At 38.8% G+C, this 8,152-nt stretch overlaps 1 non-coding gene across 1 annotated transcript; it reads right to left on the bottom strand.

Annotated features, from left to right (window-relative positions):
- Positions 1–5,270: 5,270 nt before the first annotated feature.
- Positions 5,271–5,377, bottom strand: LOC145141585 (small nucleolar RNA R71). Its single transcript, XR_013722778.1, has one exon. It is a non-coding gene; the product is annotated as a small nucleolar RNA R71 (small nucleolar RNA).
- Positions 5,378–8,152: the final 2,775 nt, after the last annotated feature.

Raw genomic sequence — 8,152 nt, 5'->3', positions numbered from 1 at the left:
GATATGAATCAAGACTGTCATGGGTTGGTTTGTAGAGGTCCAAGTTGGTGGACAAAGTGGTGTTACAACACTCATGAGTGCTCATAAGTTCTGAGTATTGGATTCAACCCGCGCTCATTTGAATCACTTCATGGATTTTATCACGAGTGATCATGAGACGATAATATCTTATGTTCTTCAAACCTAGAGATATGAGTTGTTACTATGAGTTGGTTATACATTGATTGCACGAAAACGCATTTGGTAACTCGATGTTATAAAACGTGCCTTTGTGTATGATTCAACAAGTAGTAGAACAAGCCATATGAGTCGAAGTTTATCCATTCCTTTTACCTTCGGGATAAAAGCGATATCTGTGGGCCCCTCGATGATTTAGCGATGACACATGTGAGTGCTTGGCCAAGCCAGGACTGATTTGATTTGTTCAATCAGTCAGTCATCATAAATCAAAAATCGGGAAACAACAAATGGACAGAGAGAATGATTATAATCCATGTCTCAGTCCATATGATATCTAGAATGGAGGAATATATGATCCCTTATCTAATGGACAAGTCATTGACAAGGTCAGAGTTCGACAGCGGCTTTAAGAGCTACGATTGCTAGTTAGGTTTTGAAGTCATACTCAATAATAGTTTTAGACTTATCCAAGTGGGAGACTGTTGGATTAATCTCTAAGTCCATAACTATATTTGGTATGTACTTGACCCGACCCGGCATGGTCCATTTGGGTTGCACTTCACCGGCACAATTTATATGGATAGTCTTTTGAGAATAGTATATTTATGATTTATATTAATATATTATAAGTTCTAATATATTAATATGGAATCATATTATTTAATTAGTATTGATCAAGAATTAATTTAGAATTAATTAAGTGATCAAAAAGAACTAATTAAATATGGACTCTTATATATATGGAATGGGCCAAGTTCATTTAGGTTGGGCTAAGCTTTCATGGATGGTCCATGGAGCTTTTAACCCATGGATCCTATGTAAATGAAAGGTCATGGGTATTAGGGTTTACATGGATGTAACCCTAATCCTCCATAATATATAAAGGGGTCCTTGGCTCACAAATTGGCACAAGTGTGTGAAAATAAGAGTGGGCCGATTTTAGTGTGCATACATATTCTCTCAAGTTCTTCCAAGGTGTTTTGGTGATTTGTGATTCCATTTGAGGCTTCCACACTATTGGGGCTAAGCTCTTAAAGCTTGACGACATCAAGCTACATCAAAAGGTATGTCATCTAACTAGAACTTTGTAGTATAAGTGCTTCATAATATGCTAGTTAGGATGAAACCTTGGAACAGTTAATATTTGCATGTATAATAAAGAAAACATAGATCCAAGGTTTATAGGGTTGCATGTACACCATAGGAGTGTTAGAATGCTCAAAACCCAACAATTACTACGGGTGCCATAGGAACACCCTCATGGTCTTTAGCCTACTGCCATGGGAACCCCCACATGGTCTTCCATAACTACCAATCAAACCATACATACAAACATATGAGCTAAACATGCAAACATATAATGTTGCCATGGAGACCCTCCAAGGTCTTACACTCAAGTGCCTCGGGAACCCCCCGAGGTATTTACTAAGGAGGCCATGGAAACGCCCACATGGTGTTAGTCTGGAATGCCATGGGAACCCCCACATGGTCTTATATCCCACTGCCTCGGGAACCCCCCGAGGTCTTCCATGCAAGCAACACAGAGTCAACTAGCACACCGCATATCATAGAAATATCTAGCATACCACATATCACATAATAGCTAGCATACTACACAACACATATAACTAATTTCCATGGGAACCCCCACATGGTCTTAGTCTACTGCCTCGGGAACCCCCCGAGGTATTCCATGCAAAAGTCATACTAGCATAACACATAATCAACTAGCATATCACATATCATAAAATGAGCCGACCTTGGTGCCTTAGACCCATTTGTATGGTAAGGAGACTCACCTGACACTGCTGAAGTCCCGCAGATAAAACGATACCTGCTGGTTGACAGGTTCCCGAACTGTCAATCATCAAAATGACACCGAATTAATAATTGGGTTCCAATACACAACCATAACCTACACTTGGGGTAAATGGACCATTTTACCCCTAACCTAGCTTGGTTCAAAACCAAGGCCCAAACTCACACCCTGAAGGCCCAAAAGGCCAATAGTCAACCAAGGCCCAACATATGGCCCGATTTTCCAAATTGGGCCCAAACCTCTACATGGAGTTATTTAAAGGCCTAACCAATTATTCTAATCCCAACAATTGGCATTCTGATGGCCCAATAGCTAATAATCCTCAAGGCCAATTATGGCCCACTTGTGGACCACTTTTCCAAATTGGGCCCAAGCCTCTCTAATGGGCATTATCCTGAAGCCCCATAATTTCCCTTAGTTCATGAATATGTTCCCAATTGGCCTACAAAGGCCCACAACAACTTAGTCCAATAAATGGCCCAACAAGCATCCAAACCCAATTAGGGTTTTTCACATAAAATGACGTTTAGGGTTAAGTGTTCCTACTTAACCCATTAAGGACTTAATCTGTTGGGTCCAAACATACAATGAAATCGGTCTTGAGTCATAACTTCACTCCAATGGTCCAAAATGCGGGTCCCGATAAGTCCAAACCAATAATCCCAAAATCAGGGTTTTCTAAACCCTAAAAAGGGTTTTCAACCCAATAATAGCCCAATAGGCCCAAAACTAAGTCCTTAGATCAATTAGAGCTTCATTAGGCCCACTAGGGTCTCATAAGGTGGACACCACCCACTACCACCTCGGGTAGTGGTGGTCAACGGCGGCTCACGACGGCGGCCACCACGTCACGATAGTGGTTACGAGTTTCTTTTATTATTTTCGCATCGGTTACAATATTACTAACTGATATTGCCATATTTATACATGTTTTAGGCAATATTTACTTGCATTTTTATTAATATTTTGGTTATTTTCATCGAATAATGGTACTTATAAGTTTTAATTGTACTTTGTAGCCAAATTGAAGCATTTTTGGAGAAAATGACTAAAATTGACAAAGTATGCAACTTTGGAGGCTTGGAGAATAAAAGAAGAAGAAACCCACGTAAACAACTCAATTCACGTCGTGACGCGTTAAGATTCACGACGTGAGTAAGAATCTTCCAGAAGATAAATACGCGTAGAAGAGCCCTTGCCCAACACGGATAGTTATTACATTCACGTCGTGAGGCATATCTATTCACGACGTGAGAGCAGGGAAATTAGAAACTATATATATGCTTGTTCCCTACGACTTGGGAGACTTTTGAGTGCCTTGGAGAGCTGCTGGAGAGAAAATTCAGAAGGAAAAGAGATCTGGATATTGGTTGCATACCAAGGAAGAAGAAAGAGTTCATACTTAGCTTATTAGTTTGGTAAAATTAAACATGGTTAAGATTATGATTTGTTTATGTTTGGTTGCTATTATGTTGAGCTAAATGTAGCTGCTTCTGTTAGCTAGATGAATCTGAAACTCATGGTGTTAATACTTTAACTTTGATTTGCTTGTTGGTTAAGACTTGTGTTTGATTGATTGAACCTAGCATGTTTGATTTGATATTTGATTGCTTTAAATTCTTGTTCTGTGTAGTTAGTGAACATTAATCTGCATGAATTTGAATACCTAGTAATTTAGTGAACATTAGATTATTAGAGCTAAGATCGAACCAATTTTACATAAGTAATTGAACAATTGAATTAGGTTGTGCTAAAGAACTCATATTATGATCGTAAGTGTGTTTTCCAAATTAATCTTACATGGCTCCAATTCTATATGATAATTGATTATGTGTTAGATATTGTGTGACCATACATAGACCTACATGAATTAATTAATGTTAGTAGATTTAGAACTAAATTGCTAATACTATTCTAATTGGTAACCAACAGTAATTGTCATAGCTAATTTATAAACCATTGAGGGAAAGTGGATTCGAATTAACAGAAGTGTTTTGTTTATTGAGTGAATTTGTGTTAAAGAATTAAGTTAATCTAAACTTGCAAAATTAGATAAAACCCCTTTCTTTGTTAGTAATTAGGTTAATTTAGTAGTAAGTAGATTAATTTGTCAAAACCGTTCCCTGTGATCGACACCCGAGTTACCCGACTATTCTATAATTTGACTAGGTACACTGCCTAGGTGCAATTTAGTTAGTTAACTTAGTTAGTTAGGTTATAAATATAAAATTAGGTGTAGCTATTTTCACGCATCAAGTTTTTGGCGTCGTTGCCAGGGAACGACTTATTTGATAGTTGATTTATTTTCTTTAGGTTAATCGATCCTTTTTGTGGGGTGAAACCTGCAAAAAGTTACCTTTTCAGCTTAGGTTTTGTTTTAGTACTCAACTCACGACATGAGCCTTAAGCTCACGACGTGAGTCCAATAGTTTTATGTTTTTCTTCGTTTTTCTTTTCTGTTAAACTTTCTGCGACAACACGAGGTGGTAACCTTTACCACGTCGTGATGGCTAGTCAGTAGGCAATTTTTATTTAGTTTTTGTTCAGTTTTACGTTTTTATTTTTGTTTTGTTGCAGAAGTTAATGACCAGAGGTTCCAACACACCTTTGGTGCCACCACTTGAAGATCCAGAGTCAGCCCTTCACAAAAAGACTGATAAGAGCGTAGAAGTGAATCAAACACCAAAGAAGTCATATATCAAATATCTTAAATCTGTCTTTACAAAGAAGTCGGGAAAGAAAGTGGGAGAGTCAAGTTCATCTTCAAAAGACAAGAGCAAGGTTGAAAGTTTTGATCAAATACCTAATCCACAAGAGTCTGAATACGAATCTGAGCCCAAGTTTGGACTATATATAAGTGAACCCGAAAGACGAGACAGAATACGAGATGGAGAATATTGAAGAAATGTCTATGGGAGCTTACAAGAAGCGAATTAGAGACGATGTTGGTCGAGGGTTAGTACAACCCGCAATTCCTGCTACTGCAACATTCGATCTGAAGGGACACATCCTTACTGCACTTAAGGATATACCATTTTATGGAAAAGATCATGAGGATGCTTTTAAGCATCTAGATGAGGTCAATGACATTGCAGACTATTTGAATGTCCATAATGTTCCTAGAGAGACAGCTTTGTTGAGGATGCTACCAGTCTCTTTTAAAGAAGCTGCAAAAGACTGGCTGAAGGCACTACCACCTGGTGCAATCACTACTTGGGCCCAGATGCGCGAGCAGTTTCTAGAACAATTTTGCCCACCTTCCAAGATAGATAAACTCAAAAAGACGATAGCCAATTTTGAGCAAAATCTGGGTGAGTCACTCTACGAGGCATGGGAACGCTACAAAGGGTTACTAAGGAATTGTCCTCAACATGACCTTAACATACAACAAGAAGAGCCCATCTTCTATGACGTGGTCAATGTCATAACAAGGCAACTTCTTGATTCTCAAGGGACATTGACAAGGAAAAATCCAAATGAGATCAAGGTGTTGATTGAAGAGTTCGCGAAGCATTCTTGTGAGTACCACAACCCAAGACACGAAGGAGTAAAAGGCGGTGGGGGTGCACATTATGAAGAGATGGCTGCTATGATGGCAATGCTAAATAGTATGGACCAGAGGTTGACTCAAATGGACCAATCAATTAATGCAATTAGAGTTGATTGTGAGAGATGCAATGGTCCACACTTGACCAAGGACTGCAACTTGGATGAATATGGGAACAAAAAGGCTCAAGTTTGTTACTCGAGTGGGGATAAGTATGATGAAGATTGGAGAAAACCAAAGAAGTAGTGGCTGTCATATGATGAATACAAGAAGCAGAAGGAGGAGAAATACAGGCAGACTGGCCGAGGTTTCTACCAAAAAGAGCAACCACCAGCTGAGAAGAAAGTTGACTTGGAGAATATGTTGGCTTGTTTCATGGAAGCTTTTGAGAAAAGACATGATGATACTGATGCAGCACTGAAGGATCAAAGAATAATGATGAAGGAGCAGCAACCTATGATGAAAGAACATCAGGCAATGATGATTGACCAGCAAGCATCATTAAGAAATCATCAAGCATCCATCCACAATCTCGAAGCCTAACTTGGTCAACTAACAACTTTGGTGAACGAGAAATTATCTCCACAATTTTCAGAAAAGAAGACCCAATCCCATGTCATGGTTATTGATACTGAAGAAGAGGCAATCTCTGAGTTCTTAGAAGCACTAGAAGTGGAGACACAGCCATCCGATCCAAAGCCGAAGAAGCCAAAGCTCGAAAATAAAAGTGTTGTTGAAACACCGAGTTGACGACGTGAGCCTTCTATGCTCACGACGTGGGACCAGTCTGAACAGAAAAATTCAGCAACTATTTCGTCTTATTGCCCGCCTTTACCGTTTCCGTCTCGAATTAATCTTAGTCCACTGGAAAGGGAGCATCTGGAGTTTATCAAGAAAGTAAAGGGTATTCCAATAAATACTCCTTTTATCGAGTCATTATAAAAAATTCCCGAGTACGCGAAGTTCCTACAAGATTTGATAGATACTCGTCAGCAGTTGAAGAAGAATTCTAAGGTTATTCTAAGTGAGAAAAGCTTAAAAGTTGTGTTGGGAGAGTTACCTAAAAAGATGGGAGATCCTGGACGCCTCACTCTTCCATGTGAGTTTGGGAACAATCTGAAGACTTATGCTTTAGCCGATTCTGGGGCTAGCATAAATTTGATGCCTTATTCGTTTTATCAGAAGCTGAATATTCAGAAGATGAAGGCTACAAAAATGACCATTCACATGGCCAATCGTTCAGTGACTCATCCTAGGGGGATTGTAGAAGACATCCTGGTCAAAATTAGGAAATTTGTTTTCCCAGTTGATTTGTGGTTATGGACATGAAGGAAGATGTCAATGTCCCAATCATTCTTGGTCGCCCTTTACTTAACACTGCTAGAGCCTTGGTTGATGTTCGTGAATCCAAGCTCACTTTGAGGGTTGGAGATGAAGAAGAAAATTTTGGAGTACATGATGGTTTTCAAGGAAGGGATGTTCACGATGAGGTTTGCAACATAGATGAAGATAATGAACTTGGAGAATTAGAGAAGTTAATTGAAGAAGAAATTAAAACGATTCAACAAGTTAAACGCACAAAACCAAGAGCATCTATCCCGTTTTTAGTTGAGGTCATTGCCTACACAAAACCAACATCTTTGGTGAGTGAGGAAAGTGATGATTTATCAAGTGATGAAGACGAGGTTACTTCGAAGGAGACGAGTGCAGTGGTGAAAGAATAGAAGATTTTTATGGAGCTTAAAAAGAATGAAGAAAAATTGGAAAATAAAGGGACAAAACGCAAGCTCGATGTGAATGAAATCAAAGCTAAAAAGGAGAACTCAAAGAAGGCATATATTAGACGAGTCCAAGCTTACAAGAGGAGATGGGAGGAGCAAAAAGTACAGTTGGTGATGGACTCTTTTGACAGTTCAACGTAAGGAGGCACGAAGTCCAGCTCACGACTCCATCAAAAAGAAGCGCTTCTCGGGAGGCAACCCGAGTCTGGTTTGAATTTTCTTCTCATTTTAGTTTTTTAAATTTTAGTTTTTAGGAAAATCAATCGTCTCATCGTCTAAGTAATCTTATGCATGGTAAAAGATTAAGTGTAGGGTCCTGACTTAATTGGAAATTAATTAAGATTTGTAGTTAATAAAAAATGGATTTATTAAGTGAATGTTAGACCATACAGACTTCACGACGTGAGTACATATGCCTCATGACGTGAGTCCAAGAGAACTTACATACCACTTTTCTGTTAGCCCACTAAGTACATAAACCTATTTGTTGATTCATTGAACGACCCAACTAATAACCCAAGACGCCTCACGACGTGAATCCTTAAAATTCACGACGTGAGTTTTGAAAAAGACACGGGACCATAGATAAAGGACAAAAATTCATTTGACCTAAACACTTTTCTATTCCCACGAAGTGAGAACGGTTCCTGGTCCCCCCTTGTTCCGATTGCGGCCGACCACAACTCAATATTCTAGTTTGCTTGCGTAATCTACACTATAAGGTATGGATTTCTTACTTTTAGAGGTTAATTTTTGCTCTAATTAAATATAGGGCTAGGGTTTATGTTTAGTTAAATAGTTGAAATGTTTCCCTTAATTTCGTGT

This window comes from Lactuca virosa, chromosome 9 (genome assembly GCF_052849685.1).
Source record: "Lactuca virosa cultivar CGN04683 chromosome 9, Lactuca_virosa_CGN04683_v6, whole genome shotgun sequence".
NCBI lineage: Eukaryota > Viridiplantae > Streptophyta > Magnoliopsida > Asterales > Asteraceae > Lactuca > Lactuca virosa.
The sequence above is the reverse complement of the archived record's forward strand: the minus strand, read 5'-3'. Positions and strand labels throughout refer to the sequence as shown.